The sequence below is a fragment of the Zootermopsis nevadensis genome, unplaced genomic scaffold (assembly GCF_977971745.1).
Source record: "Zootermopsis nevadensis isolate Lab colony 2312 unplaced genomic scaffold, Znev_1.0 Znev_ptg000021l, whole genome shotgun sequence".
Taxonomy (NCBI): domain Eukaryota; kingdom Metazoa; phylum Arthropoda; class Insecta; order Blattodea; family Termopsidae; genus Zootermopsis; species Zootermopsis nevadensis.
The window spans coordinates 18,294,986-18,319,784 of record NW_028259153.1 but is presented as its reverse complement, the minus strand read 5'-3'; the positions used below and the strand labels follow the sequence as shown (position 1 = coordinate 18,319,784).

The 24,799-nt window shown below is 36.9% G+C and overlaps 1 protein-coding gene across 1 annotated transcript in view; it reads left to right on the top strand.

Annotated features, from left to right (window-relative positions):
- The window catches only part of side-II (sidestep II transmembrane protein), a 547,262-nt gene that overhangs the window by 89,680 nt on the left and 432,783 nt on the right, over positions 1 to 24,799 (top strand). The window contains exon 3 of the mRNA XM_087352840.1: positions 1,128 to 1,223. The gene's annotated coding sequence lies outside the window, so the exon portion shown is untranslated. The remainder of the gene's footprint in view (positions 1 to 1,127; positions 1,224 to 24,799) is intronic.

The following is a 24,799-nucleotide window of genomic DNA, read 5'->3' as shown; positions in this document are numbered from 1 at the left end:
TTGCGATCTATCGAGTAGGAGTCTTGATACTGCCCCAGGGTCACTGTGGCCGTATTAGCAAAAAAAACAAAAAAAAACAACAAAAAACAAAAACAAAACAAAACTGTAGTTGTATAGAAACGAAGTCAGATTATCCAGCCCAGTTATTGTTATGCGTTATTACACGACGTTCATGAAAATAATGCATATAGGGCTGGCCACATCTGTCTGTACGTCAGTCTATCTGTCCACATGATTCAACTCGAGGATTCCTGGACAGATTTGAATTAAATATGCTTTCGACGTCATGCAAATGGTATGTGTTCTAAAATAGTACGTTTCTGTTTCCTATAATTGACAATACCAACATGGCGGAAGATCGAAAATGTGTTACAGAATGATGTGAGGTTTTATATTAAATTAAGCTAGGGTAGGTGAGGACATGTTGGTTAGGCTAGGTTGGGATAGCAATCTGTTAGTACACTAATGCGGACGATAGTGATTTTAATGATCACACAGTAAAAAATGACAATTTTTTTAAACATTTTATTTCTGCTAGGAGCATTCAGAGTTCGCAGAGATCACGTGTTTGTATTCCGGTACGGACTACACGTATCCAGTCTTGTTTACTTTGCACCAGCTGAACTACGTACATCGCGCAACGCTTACAAAATGAGAAGTTTGTTTGCTGCTGACAAAATAGACAACAGCAAACCGTTTTCTGGGTGGAAATAACTTACTCCTAGAATTACCGCGTTACCATACCGTCGGATCTTTAGCTGTGCAGCTGCCACGTGGAGAACAATGGACGTCAACTCTCTCGTAAACTTCATCTTGAAGTACAGTACCTGAAAACACAAAACACACTGTCTCGTGCGTTTGACATATTCCATTTACATGTTTAGCTTACATAAATTTGCTTAACAAGTGTAAGAAAAATAATTGTTTCTATTGTACAGGATGTCCAGAAATTACTTGACAAGCGTAGAGAATTTTCGAGTCAGGAATATACTGTAATTCCGAAAAGTGTACGTTCATATGCACTGTGTTAAATGCAGAGTGATTACGTTTCAAGTAAATGATAGATATAGTTAATACAGTTTAATTAAATTTATAGATAATTTAAATGTGACCTTTTTCTTTCGCAGATGATGTGAAATTTAGACAGAATGTCGACCAACCCCTGGATCAATGGAAGCATTCGGTGTGTGCTGCGCTGTTTTGAGGATTTTCTGCGAATTAAGGTAGGAAATTACAGTTGTTTGAACGAGAGTATATTTATAAACAGCATGCATGTTATAGTTAATGCCTCGTTATTTTTAGTGAAGTTGAAAACTGCCATACCCTATTCCAAGAAAATATAATTACAATGCCGTTTGTTGAACTTAAAACATGTAGATTTTTTATTTCTGGAAAACAGTATAGGCCTGCTACAAATCGCGTAGGAGAGACATAAATGTTGAAATCGGAGTCCCGACTATTTTCAAGCCTTTGATCTGCCACCTGTTAATTGCAATCGGACGTTTGAAGCAACTAGAATTTCTGCGGTTTACATGTCGCGGGAGGTACCTCAGGCGATAACGTGACCAACTACGAAATTGGATGACCGGAGTTCACTCCGCGACGTAGACAGAGGGATTTTACCTATCATCACTTCACGCTATGTCCACACTGGTTTTTTTCTCAGTTTTGCTCTATCTCTGTCCCCCCTCCCCCAATCGTCAAATTGGTATTAGTGCCAAGGTTAAAACCTCTGGACCTTTAGTCCTACTTTCATATACGTCTTTATGGCGGGACGATGAAACGAAGAACAGGTTTTCCTTTATATTCGCTTCGTTTTAGTAACTGATCAATTGTGCAACATACACCGAAGTTCCAGCTGTGTCCACTGACGTATGACGTTGATGTAACACTAGCCAAGCCATAGGCGTCCTTTTACGAACACTGCCCACTCTTCAGATTGGAAAGCTTTACTTAGCTTAGTGATTGCTCAAGTGTTGGACAAATGAATCATGCCTGAATTTCCCCAGGAAAGTATTCACCTTTCGAAAGCTTCTTTTCTTTACAAGAAGGGCTTTGTAGGATTTGATGTTTACACGGCTGAGTCCGTAGATGGCTGTCTTCTGGGTTGTTGCGCCATGTAGTCTGGTAGAATTTTACCAATGTTTCAGAGGTCGGTAAAATTCTACCAGACTGCACGATGTTACAACCGAGAAGACAGGCATCTTCAAATGTTTTATAGTCGCCCCTTGAGCAGCAGACAGATTTCATAAACCTTCCTCCTAGATGATGCCTACCCGATAACTCATTGCAACCGTCATCAGAGAAATACCGGCAATTTATAGGGATTATATGGATCTAAATAATCGTAGTAGTGGTTTTGACTTTATGTCTTTCAGCTTATGAATAAGTCAACCATCTTCTGCTTTCAGAAAGTACAGAACATCACTGTCCATATGAATGTTAACATATATTTTGATTACTGAATGTTTCCTTGTAGACTTGTATCCGGGCGCTGAGTTCGATAATCCTGAACTTCGTTTCCAAAGTCTGTTGCTCAAATTAATTCCGTATATCCTCTCATGTAATACGAGATGATCATAAGAGTTGGATATACTGTTCGTGTCTTGTCTTATCCTGTTACCACGGCACGAAATTTCTGTAGAATATAATACCATATCTTCCTGGATCATCCGAATAAATGAAGGTGACATTGGGAAACAGACGTAATTCACTCTGTATGCTTTTGTTTCTTAGATATTCTGATGGTAATCTGTGTAAGGTTCGGTTGTTTTGTTGTCTTATTCTTCACCGTGTGTCCTTGCAACATAATTTAATTCTTCTTCATCTCCTCCGTAAGCTTGTATTTCAGTGTGTGGAGCAGTAGTTCTGAACTTTCGAAGATGATGTGGCATATTTACTCTCGAATCCTGGTGGGAATACAAGTCTGAGAGGCTACTATGGGCTAGGCAAGAATCTAGAATGAGGTAGACAAAACATGATGTGGATGTCACTTGGTAAATGTAATTTACAAGCCCTAGAAAGGAAGGAGAAGATGAAACTAATAAAAATCTTAATGAAGTATGTTTTGATGTTGGAAAATGTTTGGATCATGTCCATCGATGGGCTTTGGTACTACTATTGCTGAACCTTTTGGTTTTTGGAATTTCTGAGTCTGAAGTACACAGCAAATCAATCTCTCAGTCATTCACGGTTTCGATATAAAATAATAAATTGCTATTATTAGTAAAGTATTGAGCAGTTTACAAGGTTGCAAGGAAATAGAAATGAAAATTGGTGAATTAAATTTAGGATTAATTACCGCATATCATCAGACACAGTTGTGATCAACTTGAAACACCGAGTGCTGATGGATAGCTTCATTAATCACGTTGAGTGCATCAGTGAAAAATGTATTCCTGGTCAGGGATCGAACACTCGACCTGCTGTGTCAGAACACTCGCTTCATCATCGGTGGAACGCGTGATGACAGTTGGATATAACTTCAGAATACTGAAATGTGTTCATGGCTCTTTGTTCATTAGTGGATTTGTCCCCCACGTTCTTCTAGCCATTAGACGATTGTCCTACGATTTTCCAATAGATGTTAAAATGCTAGGTTATTTTTGTTTGATAAGGGATTCTGCATAGTATGAAGTGGAATGTACTTTTATTATGGAAATTTAAAGTGAATTTCAAGATGAGAAGTATAAGTTCCCTTGGCGTAAAGTTTTCTTGAAAGTTCCACGTAAGCCGGCAAATTTATTTAAGAATACTTAGAGAACAGTCTAAGCATGTGTAGAGAGACTCATTAGATTGATATTTCTCTCCCTGAAAATCGACCTGAAATGGCACTAGAATGTTTTAGTTCCGACAAACAAAGACGCTTTGGTATAAGCAGACACCTTCTTGCATGCAATATATATATGCTCGAATGACAAGCATAATTTTGTCTAATTGGATTACGGTGTTACGTTAGTTGCTGTAATTCTAAACATGTACGTGTTGTTTTCTTTTCTTTCAGGATATATTAAATCATAAAACAAGCTGTATCACAGTCATCATTAGCAAATGATCTTTTTCAAATTACTCCATAATTTAGCTACTCATAAATTATAGCGTTGCATTAGATTAGTTTACATGCAAATTTCATTTTGCTCTCCTAATTTATACAATTTGCCAGCAAGTCCTAATTCACGATAATGATTGCTTTCAAATTATTCTTATTATTTCAAGTTGGCAGCAGTGGCCATGTAGCTTTAATGTGTTTTGCTGCAAAGAGTTGACATTTTAGTTTTGAATTCAGTAGAATGCCAGATTCCAAGGTGTGTGTATGATCTAAAAGATGGAAATTCCCAAGAGAACGTTTGTATGTCGGAAATATGAAATAGGGTTTTTAGCTTGGTAGAGATAAAACAGGTCCGTTGCTTACCTTCATCCAGAGGTCTGCTCCGAAAATGTGTGCCTACGATTTAGAAGTTAATGTGCCTTGTGGCTGCAACTTTTTCAAAAGTTAAGTACGCCAACGACCCACGACAAGCTTTCCTGCTTCGCCTCTTACTCTGCTTTGTTCAGTACAAATTCATTTCATAATTGTAAACAGAAGTGGGGCCCAGTCTTCAGGAATGATCACAAATTAGATGTATTATGAAAAACTCAAGAAATATTATTTCTACGTAAAAGAAACATAATCAGTTGACAATATGGCTGCTCTATCGACTGAATTACCAAGAAATAATAAAATTTACCGATATCAATTTTTGCCTCGCATCGCATTTTGAACTACTTCTGCTGGTGGTGATGTACGTTTATTTGTTTATAATTTTTAACGACTCAAGAGTATATAGCATCTAATGAAAGGATGTGTAAGGAAGCAGTCATATCCAAATTTAAGGCAATATTCTGGCATTTTCCTGGAGGGACTTGGGAAAATCACAAAAAACCCAGTCATGTTAGCCGGACTCTGGGCCGAGATTGGAACCCAGAACCTCCCGAATACGAAGCAGGAGTGTTAACGACTCGACCACGACGTTCGGCGTAAAGTGCGATGGAATCCGAAAGATGAAATTCTTCCGAAATCCCAAGTTCTCGTATGTCACGGCTGCTGATGCAGCTTTTAACAGTGGATTGTTCTGTATTTAGAACAGCACAACAGAGCGAACATTTCAGTCTGCTTGTGTTGTCACACGCTGAGAGACAGAAATGGCTCTGAATAATTCATCAACAGTGTGACCGCTTGCCTTCCCAGAAAGCGACGCTCCGATGAAAAACACGCCGATAAATATTCTCTGGTTGTTGTAGCTAGGTTTCCCTTTCGCAGGAGCAGATGGTTTTCTGTCTCTGCTGGAATCAGGACTCACACAACGTAATTACTTCATCGAATTGCGTAAAAAGTAGAATTACGGATTCTGCACATGTTTTAGCTCTGTTAGTATAGATTTACAAGGTACGAGTGTAAAGTATGTACAAATAAGTATTTTGGAGCAAAATATGCAATGTAGTTATAATGCGGAAACTGTTGGTTCATAGGACTACCGGCATGCATTATCTCAAAGAATACTGAACGGATTTCCGTAAAATTAGTACGAGGTATCTACATCAAGCATTGTTACGCGAATTAATTTGCTTTAATTTTGAATGGGTCCTGCATACGTCTGTTTTAAATGAAGCTCAGATCGCACTTATTATATCGGCATATGGACGTAGCGTAGTATAATTTTTATTTCATAACTTAAAATGCTTATTTGAATCATTTTTCCATGTAATGAATATTTTAAAAATACACTGATAAATTATAAATTTGCGCATTATGATTAGTGCCGAAACAATTTTTTTTAGGAACTTTTATTGTTTTTGGTTCGGATGGAATTGACAGTGTGAGTTTAAAACTACTTTTTAGCACTAAGACTTTGTCTTATATAAAAATACGCAGTGTGAATATCAAAATAAGCACTGTAAAACAGCCACTTTTTACTTCAGATTTTTATGAATTTATTTCTGAGTAAGAACTGTATACTTTTAAAGTATCTTCCACCATACAGAACTTCAGACCTACAAGTGAATGAAATTATTGTTATTCCAATCGTACTTGTTTTCGCGGTGGGCATAAACGTAACGTTGAAGTAAAGTTAAAAAACGTGTCAGAAGTGGAGATGTGTAAAGCGGTTTGATGCTCATACGAGTTTCACGAAAATCGGGCCAAATAGTATTTACGTAATATTGACGTCCGTAGTTTAATCAAGGGACGGATCATCATACTCACACAGCTCGCTAGCACTGTTCCAACCCGAATTCTGGAAAACCGAACTTCTGATTAGAAATTATACGTCAAAGCTAAATTAATGCATTATGTTTTGTTTGAGTCTGGCTTATTATTTTGTCGTTACATTTTGTGCAGTAAAAATACCACGAGTCTAACAGAAACACTTCAAATAGTCGAAAAGGCTACAGCATTCTTCATCATCCTCCGCAAGGCTTTCAAATTTTGAATCTTTTTTTATGTCGAATGTCTTGAGCTCCACTCATTGACTTCTCACCTGTTGCTCAAACTTCTGGAGCTTGTTATTTATTTATTTATTTACTTATAATTTATTTAACTAAGCTTCTAGTCTCTCTGACTAAAAGCATTAATGAGAGGATGATAGCGAGTAATTAGTTGGAAATGAGGTGGAAGGAAACGGTCCTGGCATACTGTAAGGTACTGTATCGAAATTTGCTTGGAAAGAGTGAGGAAAACCACGAAAAACCTCAGTTAGTGTAGCCGGTCTTTGGGCCGAGATGTACATTTAGTGTTGGTGTTTTATATTTATTTAAATGCATCGCGTATCACGTAAGGGACATTTCAACCAGATATTAATTTTCTACCCTAACGTGTGGGATATACCATGTTGAGACGAGCGAGTTCCACTGGCTATTTTTATTTTTGCCTCTAAAATCTGCTGTGTGTTAAGTAGAAATCTGCCTGAGAAAGTTTTAAATCTTTGTGCCAAATGAAATATGAATACCCCCAACTGTTTTAATTATTCACTGTAGCATTACTGCTGTATTGCATGTGACTTTACATAACGTTTCGCGTAGAAATAAATAATAAATTGCTCGTGACATGCACCTGTTAGTACACAGACGTAATAGTAATTATAAAACTGAATATCCCCCCCCCCCTTCCCCCTGTCCTTTTTTCCCCGGAAACAAATCTATAGCTTTGCGTTTGTTGGGTTAGTTACCACCTTGTCTGCTACTGCTCTGGGGTTAATAGGTGATTTTATGTAGCAATTAAGGGACATGGTGCTGTTTGCAACATAATAAATTACATATCCCGTGTGACAAGTACTCAGCATAGTAATAAATAAATAGGGAACACATGGAAACAAATGGGCATCGCATGCGAAACGTGGAAACTGCTGTCTACACAGAACAGGTAGCTGGGTTAGGCTCGGGATAACAGAATTATCCGTGTTGCACATCTCAAGGAAATCACAAATTGCAAACACTAAATGTCTTCATTTTGAACGCGGCCTTAAACTGTTTAATGATTTCAGAGGGGAATATTTAAAACTAAGAAAAATGAAGTGACAAATCAGAATAGAGAAAATTACGTCATTCTTTACTTTTTCACTTGATATTATTATAGAAATTAATGAAGAGGGGTAAGCTGGGAGGGACGGGACATGAGAAATGCAAAAGTATGTTTATTCGGAAAAAGGGAGGAAGTAGATTACTTTGATAACTAAGGGCAGATGGGAAGATAATATTAAAATATATACTTCAGAAACAGGGTGTGGAGTGTATACTGGACTAAAGTGGTTCAAGGTTAGGATCAGGTGGCTTTTGTGAAGTGGCAATGAATTGTTGGGTAGAAAAAATGGGAAATACTATTATGAGCTGAAGAGTTGTCGATATTTGAAGAAACACTGGACCATACAGTCAGCCACTCAGACAGTTGTGTGTGTGTGTTAATTTGCCCTTTGAATATTTTACATAGTCTCAAAGTATTAACAAACCACAGTTTTGAAATTAATTATAACAGAGGATCAAGCCGCGTCAAGCCGTATACCAAGCAATATGAAGATTTCTCGTCATTTCCCTGTTTACTACAGTTGACACCGTCCGCAATGACGATCAGGACAGATGCACACACAAATTTCAAGGTCGCCAGCGAGGATTGAACTCAGGTAATCTGATTTATAGCTCTCGATGTAAATTCTGATCTTTAATCCAGTTGTTTCGGAATTATGTATTTATCGTCTGTAAATTTCGCGATAAAAGGGGCTTTTCGGCTAAAGTTCGGAGAAACTTTAAGAACTTTACATGTTTTATACGAGATATGTCGCTTTGAAATTAATCTTTTGATCTCAATGCACTTAGTGTTCGACGGTATGAATAAAATGAAGCTGACCGGACGTCTCTTTTTAATTAACGCTCAACTTGTTGTGGTCTTTTACATTGTATGTTGTACGTTAGCAAAAAAGTAACAAATGAAGGAGAAGCCACTTTTTGAAATAACTCAGCATGGAAACGGTTAATTACATTGGAAAATGTTACTCAGTACACCCACTATCCTCACTACCTGAGAATTTAAATAGTTGATTTAATCAAACGTAACTAACAAAAAGTATCGCGAACCAATGTTTCTTCCTTTTGTCGGTACGAACGAGATGAACTTTTAGTTCAAATATTTTGATTTTTAAGAATGTCAGCGGAAAATGGTTTGCTGCCATTGGACTTCATTAATTTCAAAGTACAGTCACCGCCAAGAGCTACGAGGTTTTGCTGATCCGAATCAAGTGTCGTTTCATAAAATCAGTAGAATCAGCTGGAATCCGGAAAGTGTCAGTTGCGCTGTTTTTGTCGCCTTCTGTCAATTGAAGTTATATCAGAGTTACTGAATGAAGTAGTATTTGCTGAAAAGAATTCCAGCATGTGCAGTATTGGATTTGAGACTTTCGTGGCGAGTACAATGAATAAAATCTTCTCGGGCAATCAGCCGCGTTAACTGGTTACCGTAGTAAACCGACGTTTCGGGAACAGACTCTGTCCCCATCCTCAGGGTTCTGATGTGACAGAGTCTGTTCCCGGAACGTAGGTTTACTGCGGTAACCAGTTAACGCGGCTGATTGCCCGAGAAGATTTTATTGATGGACAGTATTGATAAACGCGCGGTAAACGTTTTATATATTTACGAAACGTCTCGAAAATTAGTTGACGTGTTTATGAAGAATTCATTGCACAAGATTAGCCTTCGGCCTCGGTAGTTATCGACAAGCAGAAATCACGAGAGTAACTGCGCCTGAAGTTACGCCTCCCGCAAGACTGAATATTGAACAAAGATTAATATGTGGTTTTATTCTCTCACATAATAAGTATTAAACATCAAAATTTACACGTAATAAAACTTTATCCCACAATTGGTTTAATGATGTTCTTTTACTGGTAAAACATACTTAACTCGATGGATAGAAACAGCGAGGCATTTAGCGCTCATGAGGAAATGAGGAATACGTGTATAACATTTGAGGCTCCCAGTTTTTAGTCATGCTGTGAAAACTTTTATGATATTTTAATTTGATGGCAGAAAGAAATGAGAAGTAGCAAGGTGTGTTATTGTATGGTTCTTCACAGGATGGTTTGACACTCTTATCATCACACGTGTTAACGGTTTTAAAATCACACGTTTACTGTAACTTATTGTCGTTTATTAATGTTTGCCCGTAACACCAAGAAACGTAAGTTAAACTTTTCTGTGCGATATCTAATTTTCCTCGGAATAGCAATTTTATCAGTTGTAAATCAGTTCATAATATAACAGCTTTACATAGTGTATCTTAGAGTTAAAGAAAATGAAGACGTCTTTCTCTACTAATTTAATAATAAATTTCCATGATTGGCGGGCAACATACATTCTGTACAGACACAGGCAAGGGAGTGTATGGAACTTTAAAATTTAAGAAATTTCAAAATATCCTTTCTACTTGTTCCTCGATTTTAAATTCGGTTTACGTGATCACAGAAACACCTCCACTTCGGTGTTTGATACCTTTCATGTTCTTTGTTATCTCTCAAACAAACTGCTTTGCAGTCATATGTAGAATTACATCCAAGCCTTTTTCGGTAATTATCATCCAGACAGTACCTTCTTGAACCAGAGATCTAATTATATTCAGTTTATGTGGAAGAAATAATTAAATAATAGAATTTATACCCTTTCCAGTTTCGCGCGTGTAACGCTCCAATAAACACGGCTTGGGAGAACACGCCCTGGTCGTGACGCACACGTTCGGGATTCATGTCAGATGAATACTGGATATTCGTGGGAACTTCTAATTAACCTAATGTTGTGGAGAAAAACCTTATTGGGACAGACCATTGTTAAGAATGTACAGATACTTATTTATTTGTGTTGATGCTCAGATCGATGCTTGAAGCATCAAAATCTAATTTTCAGATGTCAGCTAAAGGACTGAATATCATATTGTACTACAGAATGTTATAATCTTTATATAAGTAACCATATATTACAGTGTTCCTATAAAAAATAATAGGTACTCACCTGGTGAAGATATCTGTTGATACTAGAACCAAATTAGATGAATTAAAAACACACATATTATTTATAAAATATGTTTTACTTGATAACATTTATATTAGACCTTAAATTCCAAATTTCATTAAAATTCCCTTGGTACGTTTAGAAATATAACATTTCGACTGACAGACATTATCTTATTTTCCTTCAGTTCATCGTAATCATACGAATTTCGTATAAAAAGGAACTCTTATTCGTAGGGGCTGGAAGCTGAATTGGAAATGTTTTGAAGAGATCGTAAAAGTAAATTTCACAGTAGATAATAGTTGAGTACGGACAAACGAACAAGATTTGTGCATCCTTTTTCCACTTAGTACTGCCAGGGTGGATCTGCCAAGAAGTTTACAGTGGATTTGTGGAAATAAGGACATTAATCCTATTGGAAATGGTGTCCTTGGCAGACAAAGGCAGAGAAGGAAGGATAGTCATAAAGTGCATCTTAATTAAATAGTTTGTGGTGAAGTAGATTAGATTAAATTGGACCAGGATGGAACTGCTTTGACGCGATGCCGGTTCTATTTAACTTTCGGATCATGAAAGCATAGCTGTTTTGTTACATGGAAGCAAAGTCCTCCTGCTACAAACGTGATCAGACCACACGCGTCACTTAGCTGTCGGAAAAATGGTCGCGTGAGAGCGGCGATCAGTTGGTGCGTAAAACCCAGTTCTGTATGGTTTGATGACGTAACCGATGAACCCTTGGAACTAGATGGATGAAATTCGATATGGCGTCGTGATAAACTCGGTTACACATTTGAAGTCATACACTGGCACTGACAGGTTCGAAACCCGCCTGTAGCTTGACCGCGGTCATGTATACACAGAGCATGAATGTAATTAATTAGAGCAGTCGTACAAATAATTTTAACAGGTTGAAAATGACTTTCTTCCTCGGGTAGAAGTTTATCGACGTTTCAGAGGCTCTTGCTGCCTCCATATTCGGGGCGATGAATAACAGTTTGCAACTTAATAAGTTTTTAATTTATTTTTGTGTAGTATCTTGATGACGAAATTCTACCTGTAAGTGACAAACACGTTACGAAGAGTGATATTTCAGGTTCTCACGGCCGCGAGTATGAAGATAGCTGTCTTCTGGGCTGTTGCATTGTGTAGTTTTGTATAAATTGACCGACTTTTAGGAGATTGTCACTTTTACCGTCACCTGATAATGGAGACACCGCGCACCTCTGGAACGTCGGTCAGTTTCTACGATGCTACAACGCACAGCATCTCAGAAGACGGTAATGTTCACGTTCTGAAAGCATAGAGGCGTGGAGGATAATTTTTACGCGTTCTGGGCATTGACATTAAGTAACGTAGTGTCACAGCACGAAAATTAAACCGTTTGTAGTATTTCAACTGGCCAAAAAATGTTGCTATCTTTACTGAACCTCTAGTTTCGTCTGTCGTACTAATACAATAGCAATATATGAGGAATAAACCCTGTGATATTCATAGTCTTAATGGAGAGGTTTCAGTGAGTAAATATGAGCTGTGTCTTCAGCTATCGACGGAAACACAGTCATATTTTCCTTCTTCGGATATGAATTCGACTGCCCAGTTGCTGACCTCTTAATTAACAATGAGGTTGTCCAGACCTCTGGGGAAATGCTACTGCAGTTGATAACCAACGCAGTAGCCGCGGACATGGGGATTAGTTTTAGCGGATGGCGAGTGCCCCTAAACCGTTAGCCGAACACGAGAAGTGTTAAGCCGAACATGCTTTGCGCATCGGTCGGTAACACTTTCAGCGTGTCTCGAACTTTTGTTCTGGTACTAGTTGGCCTGATTGAGGAAAACAGGAAATTTCAGCCAGGATATTACCACAGCGGAATTCGTTTTCGTTTGTCTCGCAAAGCAAACTGTAGGACAGTGTTTTTAGGCTTCAAATCCTTATCTACTAGAAATGAATCAATATCTTATCATCTAATTATTTACTGAATAACTTCTCAAATTCTAATAGTGCTGCTAAATTAGCAGATAATCAGTTGGTGAATATTGGAATCACTTTTCATGAGTGTAGTGTAGTTGAGGATTATGATAGTTTAAATTTCTTACATTTTAATACAACTGACAGTCCGGTGGAGGAACACACGTCACACATCAGTGATTGATTAATTATCGTAATCAAGTTTAAATAATCGGTCTATCGCTGTGTTATTGTTCCGTATTTTCTTAAAAAGGAACACGTCTCTTTAGCGGCAGTGTACTTTTTTTAAAGATTTATTACTACACAAAACTTTATCCCCATTTGAATGACGCTGAGGTTAAGCCATCTTGTATTATATATATATATATATATATATATATATATATATATACACATACCGAAACTCTTTCGCTGTGTGTAAGATGATCAGGTGCACAGTGGTCCAGAGAAGGAATTTTGATCCCCAGTGACCACTGTTCTGTTCGTAGGTCAAAGTATTGTTCTCAGCAGTCTGTCCTCAGAACTCTTCAGTCCGTGTTGTTTTTACAGAAACAGAAGACCAAGTTTCTACAACCATGTACTAGAAAATGTAACACCGATTTGTAATTTTAATGATCGTGTTCTCAAGCATTTTTCTTTGGACTCTGTTCGTAGCATGTTCTGTACAATCAACAGCTTGACCACTGATCTTTGAAAATACATTTTTGTCTCTTGTGTCTTACTACTATTCGCCCTTGGTTTTTTTCAAAGTAATTTCTCATCCTACTTCATGTGCGTGCTACGTATCCATCCCGTATCACTATTAGTTGTTTATTTATCCCAGTATTGTTAGGCGATTATAAAAAAGGTAAGTACTTGGACATCTGCTGAGTCATCATCATTTAGATTCATGGGTTAGGCGAATCGCCTTTTCTGGCCTTCACTTTGTTATGTTTTCTTCCAACTTATTCTTAGTCTTCCTATATCTCGTCTACCAGACTGATAGTTATAGGCCTGCAATGGAATGCGAGTCTGTTCCATATTTTGCAAACATATTTTACAGAAATCTCTTTATTCTGTAATTTGTTTGAATAAGGGAAAATATCCATCTCTTTTCGTATGTCCACATTTCTTAACTGGTCTGTCGTAGTGCAATCTTTGACAGTTCTTGGGTATTTCATTTTGCTGTTTGAATTATTGTCCTGTCTCTCCTCTTCAGCGTACATGTTTCGCTACCGTTTAGAAGCACGGGATCGCAACAACCTTATAAAATTTTAAATTAATTTCTTTCTTAGTTGTTTTGACGTTCTAGATTTACCCCGCATGTGCTTTGAAATTTATTGATTTTCTTATTTAAATCTTTATTGTAGTTGTACGTAACGTTGCAACCTAAATGTGATCGTGAAAATCTAAACTTCATGTGCATACAAAACAACGGATAAAGTTATAGCCATCACAAAATTCCAAAGTTCTCGGCTTTTCATATTGATTCTAACATTATTAGCTGCACGATATTTGTTCGTGTCCCAAATTTAAAATTATTCTCAATCTCCTTTCAGGTTTTCGTACGAACATTTTGTTTAATTTCTTTGTGCCCATTCGTGCTATATGACCCACATATTGCATCGTTTTTGTATTAATTACTCTTAATATTTTTCGGTGGATATAAATTATAAACCTGATATATTTTTTTCCAATTTCCCTGATGTCTGCTAGGTGATGATGACTTCCTAGTTGTCAAACACTGTCGTACGTATTCTTTTCACACAAACCAAGTTTCAGTAATACAGAAGACGAGGTAAAATATTATGGACCAGATTTTATGTATTTGTTTTAGTTTCTCGCTTGTCAGAATTGCCATGGAAGGACAGAATTCTGTACAATTCATGAGGTGCGGTTGACCGGGGTGGATAGCAATCAGTGATCGTCAGTCTTGTAAACCCCCCCCCTCCCCCCAGACCCTCTCTCATTCGGTTTGTTGCACAACACTACATCCCTCTAGCCAGAGATGTCACAGTTGAGTCTATTTATTGCCTGCGTCCCCTACCAACATCTACCTCTGACCTGACTAACTGGTAGACTTAATTATTGCAAACCAACCCCTCTTCACCCCTTCCACACCCACACACCTATCTCTGCGCAGGCTGGTAATTGGTTGCTAGGAACGATGAATATACACTGACGGACGCCATGTGGTAAGATAATTGCAAAATTGACACTTACAACGTTCTATCCTTCCGCACTTGTCGCTCTGTGTTTGAGGAGCAGGACGACACTTACGTGGCCATGATGTAATCAGGATAATATTTATTTATTGGGTTGTCTAAACCCCTGTTCAGTGTTTATGGCGTATGGCGATCTCAGTGGCCGTGCCTGGCTGAGACACTCACAATAAGGACCGTGAGTTCGTCATTTTGTCTTTCTTTCCTTACTTTTTATCTTTTCTCTTTATTTCTAGCGCCTTTCTATTATATTTCCTTTATTTCTCCTTTGTTTGATTCTGTATATGTTTCTATTTTTATATTATTTATTTACCATATTTACTGCGAAAAAACAATGGCGCTGAAACGAGTTCTCGCGACAGGTGATCGCGTGCTTTTTTTATTCCAAAGAAGAGTTCTCCAATTACTATAAAATCATTGAATCATGTTCCAGAAACACAAGTATTATCGGCTTCGAAAATGCATTTGACTGAACTAAATTAGCTTTTTTCATCATATTATTTTGCCCTTCTAGTAGTCGTAGTACTGGTAGCGTTAAACTTACGCCTTGTTGACATATAAATTTAAAGTATAGGATATTTCTGTTATGAGATTGAGGTTTTCAGGCCGCGTTGATGGATGCAAAAACACCTGTGTCCATAATTCGACTTAGGAACGACAGACGTATTCGGTCGTCTGGTGCCCTTCGAAAGATGGAACGTTCTTCGGAAACATCCTGTAGCGATGTTAAATGTCAACAAGAGTGCAAATAACATAATAAAAACCAAATACCAAAATACGTACGTACGGAATAGTTAAATAACCATAATATTTCTTCTGTTTGTTGTGACTGGGTCACATGTGTATGTAGTTTAGTCTCTGCTTTACACCGCCGAAAGCAATTTGTACTGGATGCGAACAGATACAATAAAATGCAAAAGAAGTTAAATAGAAATTATATGTTCAAAATATAAAATAGTTACGAACATTTCTGCAGGGTATTATCGGTATTCGAAAGAAATTTGTTTAGTGATTTTGTTATAGATTTATATACAGGGTTATCGAGAAGTAAATCTCTGTTATAATATTTACAAGTTTTGAAGTATGAAAAAAGGGCACTTTTTTGTGGTGAATGTGAGGACCTCTCAAAGGCTTGTCATGTGTATTATGGAGTTTCCACGTGAACGCCATTTGTAGCCAATAGACATCCGAATTATATTTCATTCCATTTCAAATGCGACGAAGTGTGGCAGGTGTGATTTTCATCAAATCTGTCTCTTAGGTGTTGCAAATCTTAGATTTTATTGGCTTATACTCTCTGCGTAGCTTATCAATGTACTTTATAATGAGCAGATGTCATTGTAATGACTGAGCAGTGAGCATGCGTAAATTAAACTTGGTGAATTTTCGAAAGAATCCCCATGACCATGTGACTAAAACCGAACGAAATATTAAATATTAAAATGAAAGTTGTTTTTGATGATCCTGTATTAATTTTAGGATTTATCTGGTTTTATTAAGAGTGGATGTTGGCCCGTAGGTATTCTCATAGGATGTATGAAATGTGCTTCATTGTTTGAAAGTTGGAAACTACGTTCCAGTGGTCTGTCGCCTGGATGACCGAGAGCGGTGCAACCCGCAATGCACACGCAGCTTCCATAACTAGGTTAAGCGAACGGCTGCTCAAACAGACCAATTGGGATGGTTCACGAGACCTGGGGTACCGCCTAGGGTACTGAAAATACGGCATCATCGCATCACAGAGCGGGTCCAAGCTACTTTCAGTTTGAAAATGGCTATTTAAGTAAAGTGCTGATAACTAATGTGGACAAACTGGGTGTTAACTTGCTGTTGCGCTAAACACCGCTAGGTCTCTCAGATGTTCTGTTTTGCCGCTACAATCCAGCACACCTTCTCACACCTTGCTTCTTAAAGACTTTTTTTTGTAACTTATATGCGTCATGTTTGTGTTTGATTAAATATATTTATTTTTACAGTCCATACACAAACGTTGAGGTTTATTGATGTTGTTAAGATTATATAATATTAAAACATTTGTTGTATAAAATATTATATTTGGCGCTCTTAATCGTACATACGATTTTACATTATATTATTAGCGCTTTCCATCTATTAAAACGACATGTTTCGACGGGTAATACCGTCGTCTTCAGGTTTTTTTTATCAATTTTACAATATTTTAAAATTATTAGATATTTAATGCAATGTATTATAATGATCTGTGGTTTGTTTGTAGTTTTCTATTTTTATGGTGAGTTGTTTGTTTGTAGTCAGACGTTTTATTTATCAAGATGTGTTGTGCGGAGTAACAGATACAGATTGTCTTCACCAGCCATCAGACGCACGTTACTCCGCACAACACATCTTGATAAATAAAACGTCTGACTACAAACAAACAACTCACCATGAAAATAGAAAACTACAAACAAACCACAGATCATTATAATACATTGCATTAAATATCTAATAATTTTAAAATATTGTAAAATTGATAAAAAAAACCTGAAGACGACGGTATTACCCGTCGAAACATGTCGTTTTAATAGATGGAAAGCGCTAATAATATAATGTAAAATCGTATGTACGATTAAGAGCGCCAAATATAATATTTTATACAACAAAATGTTTTAATATTATATAATCTTAACAACATCAATAAACTTCAAACGTTTGTGTATGGACTGTAAAAATAAATATATTTAATTTTATTATATTCCATCTACAACTAGGTCTCGCAAGCGTTCTCTTCTCTTAAAATTTTTCGATTGAAATTTTGTATTTGTCAAATTTCACATGCGTGTCAGAAGCCTGTACCAGTCTTTTCTCACTTTTGAATTAATCACTTAAAAACACCGAATGAAGAGTAAAATATGTCGATTCCTGTTATAATTCGTCTTAGTGCTAGATATTCTTTTAGAAGTTTATTTCTTACCATTGACAGTGGTGAAAAAACAAGGTTTGCTTTCATTTAACACCTTGAAGCCGATGCTCGTCTGAATGATATTTAAGTTGGTTTATGCTGTTTAAGGAAATAATCACTGTTTACACTGAGAATCATACCAGACCCAAAAATAAACTCTGGATTAAGTACAAAGTTATTGATTGTTAAAGTAGATGGTACACATAGTTATCATTAGGGTTTATACAAAAACCGACTTTTGAAAAACCGGTTTTCGAATTCCAGTGTTTCCAAAAAAATCGGTTAAACCGGTTTTAGAATTTTTACAAAAAACAAAACTAAATATAGTTAAAACATTAAAAATTATTTATACTTATTTTAAATTTTTTAAATTTATTTAATATTTATGTAACTATAAAAATATAACAAAATAAAATATACTCTATGCAAAACCAAATAAAAACTAAGATAACTAAAATCCGTACAAAATATGAATTATAAACTATGTCGGTTGCTAGATCCAAGTTAAAAATTTGTAGCCTCTCGGAAACTAATTCTAATGTTTTATTAGCATCGCAGGAACTAGCTATTGGAACTAAGTCCAAACTAAAATCTTCCGCAAAATGGTGTACGTTGATATTCAAATATCTGCGATTTCTTTTGCTAGTCCACTCATGTAAAGTTATAGAAATTTTTTTCTCATTCTTCTTAATACAACCAAAGTGATTTATAATTTCACTTTTGGCATTGTCATAAAACGTATGAGTGAGATGCATTACTCGAGAGTTGTTTTTTCGTAATGTATATCCCCGTTGTTGCAAAGACTCTCGTATGAACGAGCTTGTTGAAATGCTATTAATGGACAATCCATCCATTGCAGCAAGTTTTGCTATAATTTCTTCTAAACTGCTCTTTTTCACGAAATTAAAAATAGAATGCGTTTGTGGATTTGAATGTCAAACATTCGCCTGACTCATGAAGATTAATTTTACCACAATATGCTTGTGCCCGAGGCGATTTCAAGTCAAAATATTAACGTTTTTAATTAATTACTTAACTAATTTTTCAATATTAATTCTAGTATCTAAAACCGTTTTTTTTAAATTTTAAAAACCGGTTTTCGAATTTTACAAATTTACCCCAAAAAACCGGTTTTTAAAAACCGACAAACCCTAATTATCATTGGGCCTTAAATAAAAAATTGATTATATATTTGTGGTTTATAATGTGTGTGGTATTTATTGTAGTTGGTTACCAAGTTTATTTAGGGACCTGTCGTCTACATATGCAGGGATACTGCATACTTCGTATTTATTTGTAAACCTGTATGCATATATGTGTTTGTTTTGGCCCATATGTGTTATATAATGTTATTGATTTTTGCCATCAACCAACGTTGTGTGCTGTAGGACTTTTTTCTGTCTCTCTCTTCGGTCCTGTCACCAGTAGAACCCATCTCTTAAGGCTATATATCACCCTCTCTCTCTCCCCTTTGTCGTGTCTTCCTCTTCACGGCGTCTAGTGTCTAGTGGAGTGCAATCCAAGAATGGACACATAGTTCATTTATGGATACGTGTTTATTTTTGTCTAGCTTTTGAATATGGTTTGCTGCCTATATACAGTATTTATGTGTTTCAGCACAGTGAAGCGTTGGATGTGAAGTTGACTTGGATCTACATAGGTCTGCTTTTTAACTTGAACGCTAAATAGGGAGGGCTGGTTAATGCTTTGCGGCGTCATCCCCCAGAGAATAAAAATCCATTTTTGAACAGTATACGAGTCTAGGCTGGTAAATCTAATTGGAGGTCTGGACGTGGTAGCAAAGATCAGATAATTGAACCCCGGTTATCTATCCCACAGCGAGTCACTGTACTGAAAATGCCGAATTATTTAAATCCAGTCGTTACCTAACGTAATGTAACTTAAATTAATTTAACGTGTATAATTTTACCTCATGATTTTCTAGAGATATTGTGACAATTTTTTAACTTTGTTATACTGCCTTACGTATGTCGGCCATTGCATATCTTCTGATGATTTGGTTTGTTATAATTGTTCTTTCCCAGCAAATTCGTGTATAGTATAAATTATTATTATTTAACGAGGCATTGGTTTGTCTCCAACCGTAAATACATATAGTTAATATTCATATATTGAAGCGAGAGACAATAAAATACCTGTAATTATAATAAAAATCATCTGAAGACAATTATAAACTGCCGAAAAGTCGGCTGTGTTCAAAAACCTTGCACAGTGGGCAACGTCTAACAATCGTGTTGCTTGTAACTGCTAAACGGAGGGTCGTGATATTCCACTGACCCCTGAAAAATTATTAATTATTCTGCATACTGCTGGAAATTGGTTCTGAATTATTGCTTGCCACATTTAGTCAGCTCGAGTGACGTCAGCTGCTTATACAGGCAGAAGTGGACAGCAACCAGGTGAAAGCAAAACTTGTTTGCGTGTTAGGCAACAGATGGGTTTATTACGGTCTTCTTAATGCGTGGTGTTTAAATGGTCGATTTCATGAGAGCCCGTCTTCTTTCCATATAAATATTCCGACTCTGATTGTCCGACATTTCGTCGGTTATTAGCATTCCGACTTTGCCCTCACGAGAAGACTGCAATGAATACGGACCGTTGTGTAAACCTCAAATTTTATCAGATTTTTATTTCATTATGTCTAATTAAGTGGTGGAGCGTGGTTCTTCAAAAGGTTGTAATTACTCCAGTCGTAAATACATTATCTAGTTTTGTGAAACCCGAAGGTTTATTATCGTGTTCACAAAATGTCGTCATTGAACCCTATCCTGAGCCAGCTGAATCTAGTGCAAATTTTTGTACCATGTTTTTAAAAGTAGATTTTAATAGTATCTTTCTATCTTCACACAGTTCTCTGAAATGGTATAGTTTTTGACGTTATTCGAATAAACGCGTTACGCAGTTTTTATATATTTTATGGATACCACGAGACCTGTTCATCTCAACGTTTTCGGTAATGAGTATGAATATTTAGAGCGGAGTACATCGATTATTTTTGTCAGTCCTTAGTGCACGTCCTCAATTTCAGGCTGAAGTATTTGTTCTGTTGGCGCACGTTATGTGTTAGTTATAATTCATGTGGTTTAAATTGTCTAAATTAGTTTGTTTAAATATTGCGAGACCATAAAACCAAGTAGTTCGCCGATGAAACAGCGCAAAAGAGAATGAGTCTGTCCCCATTGGCACCAGACTGAAATCTGGAAAGTGGCGAGTGACGGTTTACATTTCAAATGATGAGTTCATCGAGTGTGAACTGTCATGTCTGTGACACATACGATTATATATTAATAATTGATGCCAGGTGATCAGACCATAATGATATAATTCGCTTATTCGGAACAGCAAGTTGAGACTAGAACCATTACGCCTGTGTGGTTATCCGGTAACGGTTGTCTGCGGAAACAGCTAATTGCATACAGTACAGGGTGACACTTCATTCTAAAGGATATTACAATACACACATATCTTAGCAGGAGGAATGACGTTCCTTACGTTAATAACTACATTTGGGCCACATAATTGTAAACTTCCGGTTATTTAAGTGACTGACGGTCTATCTTATCAAAGGAATAAACTTCTTACTGCTTAATATCGTTGGTTAAGTAAAGAAGTAAGTAACTGATCTATTATGTATCCACGTATCGTCGTGAATTCTGAGGGGAAGATGGAAATCTGTACATACGTAGAATAGTAATATATAATAAGAGGTGACTGTGAATATGTGGATTGTATTTAAGTTGCTGAGGATACGGTACAATACCAGGGCTTTTGTGAACGCGGCAGTCTAACTGAAGGTCCTGCAGAACCCATAGAAGGGAATTTAATGATCAGATGAGATACTTTCAACTGTTCAAAAGACTTTACACTGGAGTTTAGATGGAAAGGTAGGAGGGTTGGGTGAATGTAGGCGTTTTTGAAGGGGAAAACAAATACAAATAAAGGGCGGATATGAATTGATACATAAGTAAATATCTAGCAACTGCTTTTATTCTTTAATTATCTATATATTTTTGTGTCGTGTAGGTAAAGTTCACTGATTTCTGAGTGACGTACATTGAGGGAAGATATATGGATATTGAAGTCTTGACGATAATATAATTGCCATCATGAGCATCAGAAGTAACTGAGGAATATGGAGATGCTCTTAGTGTTAAACGAATTTGACGAGAGTGTTTAGACACTGACGCACGTTGCTTATAACCTCCCCCCCCCCACACACGCCCCTATTGCGCCATATTTCTTTTCCATTACTTTAGTGCTGATGTCACACCGAGTATTGGCTCTTCGCTCACATAGATTATCCTTTCATGAAAGAATGTTACTTCAATGTAAAACGCACTACGTGGATCTGGATATTGTATCAGTGTAGGTGATACATTATTTTGCGTACCTTCCTCTTGATATAGAAAGAAACAAAAGAAAAAATGTTGCTTGTACAAAATTCTCAATGGAAGATAATCCTAGAGAAGCTGAGAGTCGATTAGCTCGTCTATACTTTTCCCTTATTTCATGTACAGGGGTAACACGAGCCATTCATACGCGTATTTACTTTTATATCCATGTTATCATTCTGCTCTTTTCGCCTATGTATCCCATATGCTGTTATTTTCAGATCTTCTGAACAAAGTTCTGTACGCATTTCTCGTCTCGTACGTGTTAAATGGTCAGCCGATCTCGTCATCCTCTGTTTGATCGTCGTAAATTATAACTTAGAGTCAACATTTGAATCCGATAAACCTGACTGAACTTTCCTCATACAGTTATTTAGCTGTTTTTTTTCACTCTGTGAATGTAACGTAGTGGCTGCCTCGAGAGGGGGTTCACTTTGATTAGTCATTTAGACGGGGACAAATGGCACAGGGCACCGCTCGTTGTGTGCGTGGAGCCATCAGTTTGTGGACAAGCCTTTCCTATTGTCAATCACCTCACAGTGCCGCAATGCATCAGGTGTCATCGGTCCTCCACCTCCGTATCATGACCATTATTAATTTTATCTCATTGTATGTGTACTAGGGGCTTAGCCCACTCTCTTTTAGTTCGCTAGCGACGCCGACGGTGGGCGCTTCTATCCTCCGCTCCGTTTCTTCAACTTCTCTTCATCTCTTCCCTTCAGTTAAGGGAGACTTAACCCTTTGAAGTCGAAGCTAGTCTAAATAGTATTTAAGAATTTGGTCCTTACCGATTTCTACACACACACCAAACGCGCTAGTGGGCCCTTGGCAATGGAATTAATTGGTAGGTAGCAGTTTTCTATTTATCAAACATGGTTTATTAGCTGCCGTTCTGCCAGTGAGTGTTGGGCTGGGACGAGACCACAATTAACGGATCAATTAGCCCGTGCGTGTTACAGCAAATTAGAAGTACGCTCTCAGTATCGCTAATTAAAAAGCCGCAAAATAAATCTTGTAATGTTGCCAATTATAAGGATTAACATGATTAACTTTTCTCACTTGTAAAATAACATAACCCCTGCTATATACTGATGTTTACACACAGTAGTGTACGTTCATGTGACAGTTTGTCGTTTCCTGACTGATTACTGCTGGCTAGGTCTAATGGACGTAGATGTTGGTTTATAGATGAATGGACGAAAAGATGATTGGTTGGATAAATAATGAACGGAAAGATGGATGATGGGTGGTTGAGTTAGTGGCTGAGTGGATGAATGACGAAACTGAAGGATGGATGATTGTTTGAACGTGTAGGTGGTTGAATGCGTGATCTAATACAGTGGTATTCAACCTGGGGTACGCGTACCCCCGGGGGTACGCTAAGACATCTTAGGGGGCACGTGAAATTTAAAAAAAACATATATTATTTTATGATAAACACTAAATAATCAGTAATGTAATTTATTTAATTTATTTTAGATGTGGATTATATACTATGTATAACTTGAATTATACACCAACAACTTTGGGGGTACAAAGTTGAAGATAAATTATATCTGGGGGTACGCGAACAAAAAAGGTTGAATACCACTGATCTAATAAATGATTGATGATGAATGACTGAAAAAATGAATCAGTGGGTTGATTTTTTAATGAATATTGCCCTTTTGAAATTTTATTACTACTATTACTACTCAGAAGACAGCCATATCTGGAGAAAACGTGACTGTAAAATGATGCATGTTATTTGAGAAATTTGCAGAATGCATTATACGGGACATACTTCTGCACTCTGAAAGCGTGAACTGGGTATTCTGTTTTCTAACTGCTCTGTAGTTTTACTCTAATGATTGCCGTCAATATGATGGCTCTTCTTGTGGCTGATTATGTTACTGCGGTTTGTAGTTATTGGGATGCTTTGTCGACACGCCATTTACAGCTTTGTCAGCAGTACACATTTAATTAATATTCACGCATGTAAATGAACTTTTTATTTAGTGGTTGTAGGAATAATAATTAAAAAGGAATTCAAGAGAGGGGCCCTATAAAATTAATATTACTGTTAATTTCGGATTTATGTGTAATATCATATCTGCTGTAGTTCTGAATGCAAGCATTCCGACTGTTGCTTTGGAAGCTGATTTGTTTCCTTTCTTTTAGCATTTTGAAAATGTAACTTTTATGTGAATGGATTTCGTTGGACTTAAACCTAAAAAACAAATAAGAAGAATAAAAAGACTTTTGGATAGCTGAGACCGTAACGTTTCAATAAGAGTCCTTGGATGATAATAATGACGTATAAAACCTTGTTGCATGGCTGACACGAAGGAGAAACTTTGTCGATTAACTTCTGTGTTATATTTCAGAATAAGCTCACTAAATATTAGAAACTACATTTCAGGATAAATGTTTCGGAAACGTTTGAGTGTTTTTCTCACTTTGAGGAAGGCCGGCCTTTATTTTTTCTCCCTGTATACCAGTCACGAAAATTCATCATTAGACCTCGTACAGTGTTGCTGTTCATGTCAAAGTGATAATGTGTCTCAGGCAATTCTTTTCTTCATAGACAGCCGTAAAAGTTTGTGTAGAAAGGCATTTCTATCAAAAATTAACGATAAAATGCCATTTATTGTACCAACACCATGGTTTAGGCCATAGGCCTGTTTCTCTGAAGTTAAATTGCGAAATAGTACACAGATATTCCATAAAATGATAGATGTTCCGGCCTGCTTCATAATAATGTATTAAAACTTTTGAATGAATTGCAGAGTGTAT